The following is a 3,252-nucleotide window of genomic DNA, read 5'->3' on the forward strand; positions in this document are numbered from 1 at the left end:
CCCATCCCATCCCATCCCATCCCATCCCATCCCATCCCATCCCATCCCATCTCCTGGGCACTTGCCCATGGACAGGACGGAATAGGGGCCAGGGCAGACACCCCACAGCCATGCTCCATCTCCTGGGCCATCCCAGGGCTGTCCCTGCCTGGGGAGCGCAGGGCTGGGCTGTGTTCTCTGGCCTCTCCCGCAGCCCCTCAGCTCAGGCTGCGCTCGCTCTTTGCCAGGTGCAGCCGTGCAGCGCACACAAGAGCAGGACCCCGCCCGTGGCCTCTTCCACAGAACAGCGCAGGTACCTGCAGCCATCCCCAGCTGGGCTGGGCCTGCTGTCACCGCTCAGCCGAGCACCGCGCTTGGAGCATTCCGTGGAACATCCCTGGCTTCCTGCCCTTCTCCTAGAGCTGGTTTGCAAATTATTCAAGAGGATTCAGGAGGAAGAGACCAGCACCATGGGCACAGGGCTCAGAGCATATTCGCACATCTCCAAAACCAAGACCTGTGCTGCCCTGCTGGATATGCTCGTAGGGAAGGGGTTTTTCAATCCAAAGCAAGTAAGCAGCCTGTGGCCAGGCTTTGATCCTCCCAGGAATTGCTTGGCCTCCCAAGCCATGCCTGCTGCTCACTGGAAGCCTTTGAGGCCATGGCAGTGTGGTGGCAAGGGAAGCAATTCTCTGGGGAAGCTGGGGACATTCCTCCCTCTGGCAGCTTTCCAAGTCTCCCCGTGCCTTCTCCAGGTGCCTGCCATGGTGAGGTACATCCACCAGTGGCTCATGGCCAGTCAGTTTGCTGAGCACAGGCTGAACAGGGCCCTGCTGGACCTCACCAATGAACAGCCTGCTGATGTAGTAATGTGTCCTGGTTTTGGGCAAATTTGGGAGAAAACCTCCAGAAGGAGCCCCCAGAAAGCAAACCCCCCACCGCCCCTCCCCCACCTGGTTCAGGAAGAATTTCCTCAGAGAGTAGTGGAAACAACCTGTTTATTGAGCAGGCAAAGCACTCCCGAGCAAAAAACATGAACAACACCAGATGACAAAAAGTCTTTCTACGCTCTGAAGAGGTGACAAATTCAGAAAGTCTCTCCTGGGAGTGGTTGCCCAGTTATCGGTCTCCGGCACTGGGGGTTGCTGCTGCAGGTCACAAAATGCTGGCTCTCGGTGTTTCTTGGTGTTTCCCAGGTCCCAGTCCTGAGCAGGTTCAAATGGTATTCAGGAAAGGGAAAGAAAAAAAACAGTCCAGGGAAAAAATTGGATTGCCTAGCTAAGCTATCTAATAAGCAAAAGCAAGGGCAAAAGCAAAAAGCAGGAGCAAGAGCAAAGCGAAAGCAAGCAAGCCAGCAAGCAAGCAAGCAAGCCAGCAAGCCCTAGCCTCTCCTAGACACAGACTTTGGGGAGAGGTGAGCCAGCTGGTAACAAGACAAAACAAACCTTCACTTTTCAGAGCCAGTCCTGAAGGCACAGAACATAACATCAAGCATAAACAGAACACACGACTGGGGATGCAAGCACCATAACGTCACCCTAGGACATTCCACCCCTTATCTCCGAATCGTCAACATACTACCAAACGTCATGTAAAAACTTCATCAAGTAAAAACTTCCATCTTTCACTTACTCAGACACATTTCCTTCCATCTCTCTTGCTCAAACTTTTGACACACATTTCCTTCTATATCACTTGCTCAAACCTTCGACACTTAACACATTTCCTTCTGTCTCATGTCGGTGTGGTTTAATGTACAGACGGTGGCAGTAACATCCAACAAACAGTGATATTTGCATATGATATCTCCCTGAGGTACACATCGTGTTATTCCATATTTCTGCATTATTCACCATGTACAACCTGGTCCCTGAGCAAAAACAATCCCACAAATGGGTTTGTCTGTACTCGAGGCAGAATTGATCCACACTGTCTTCCCTAACAAACCTCTGATATGTGCCACTGGGATTTTATCTACCTGGATCGGAACAGCATATAAAAAGGAGCAGTTCCAAACATATGGCACATTATGCCAATCAGCCTTCTGATGAGCCTGTGACATTTCTTACTCAACAGTGACACTGCAGTGGTGGCCACCAGGCCGGCTTGCCAAGGGAGGCTTCTGCCCATGCCCTGCAAGCAGCTGCTGCTGCCAAGGCGCCTTTGGTGCCTCAGGCTCTCCCTGGCACAGCTCCCAGCACGGCACTCTGCCCTTGTGCCCGAGGCCTTCCCTGTGCTGGGGCTGGCCTGGGGCTTTTTCTGCAGCGGGACCTGCCCTGCTCCTGGCACAGGAAAGGCAGTTCCTGCTGGAGCAGGAGGCTCTGCCTGCGGTGGGCTCAAACCACTCCAGCAAGGCCCTGGTGATGTGAAAACTGCTTCCTAGAGCAGAATAGTCTATAATTGGTATAGCTCCTATATTGAGGAGTAAATAACTATTTTTTAAAATTTTATTCTGTGTTGTAAATAGACCGTTTTATCTAATAATGATCAGAATCAATCATAGCTGTATTTATACAGATTTATCTGGTATTCCATCGTTAATCTTTTGGGACAAATTGCATTAAGGTTCAATTCCACCTGTCCAATCTGCAGGGTCAGGATGGGATCTAGCCGCTGCCAGTCTCTTCTATTAGAAGGAATTTTAGAAGTCTGGGGGTCCTGCCGGGGTTTGAGGATCCATGGTGGCTGTTGGGTGTAATTTCTTCACCTTATGACTCAGCAGGAGTTTCTCCAGTAAGGAAATAAAGCTTTTGCCTGAAGCTCCCACTCTGCCCATGACAGGAACCCCTGTGAGTGCCCGTGACATCCCGGCTCTTTGGCAGCCTGGGGACTCCTGGGATGTCACCCTGGAGCCCCCGTGAGTGCCTGTGACAGATCGGTGCCTTTGCAGCCAAATGACCCCTGGGATGTCACCATGGGCTGGCTGTGACTGCCTCTGACCACACGGCCCTTTACCATCCCCAGAAACCCCTGGGAGGTCTCCATGGAGCCCCTGTCTCTGCCTGGGACATTCCAGCTCTTGAGCAGCTTGGAGACTCTTGGAAAGGCCCCATGGAGCCCCTCTGAGTGCCTGTGACAAATCTGATCCTTAGCAGGCAACCATCACCAGGAACCCCTGTTGCTATGGTCAGTTTCCATGGCAGCCATCACCAGCCTCCTGTTGCTATGGTCAGTTTCCATGGCAACCATCACCAGCCTCCTGTTGCTATTGCCAGTCCCTTGGCAGCTCCGTGGAGACCCCATGTCAGGGGTGTTTGCCATGGACAGCAGCCT

At 52.5% G+C, this 3,252-nt stretch overlaps 1 long non-coding RNA gene across 1 annotated transcript; it reads left to right on the forward strand.

The window, feature by feature from the left end:
• The first annotated feature begins 219 nt into the window (after positions 1-219).
• On the forward strand, positions 220-851 carry LOC137464195 (uncharacterized). Its single transcript, XR_010994080.1, has 3 exons — positions 220-292; positions 402-551; positions 735-851. It is a non-coding gene; the product is annotated as an uncharacterized lncRNA (long non-coding RNA).
• The last annotated feature ends 2,401 nt before the right edge of the window (positions 852-3,252 follow it).

The sequence above is a fragment of the Anomalospiza imberbis genome, chromosome 38, assembly GCF_031753505.1.
Source record: "Anomalospiza imberbis isolate Cuckoo-Finch-1a 21T00152 chromosome 38, ASM3175350v1, whole genome shotgun sequence".
Classification (NCBI taxonomy): domain Eukaryota; kingdom Metazoa; phylum Chordata; class Aves; order Passeriformes; family Viduidae; genus Anomalospiza; species Anomalospiza imberbis.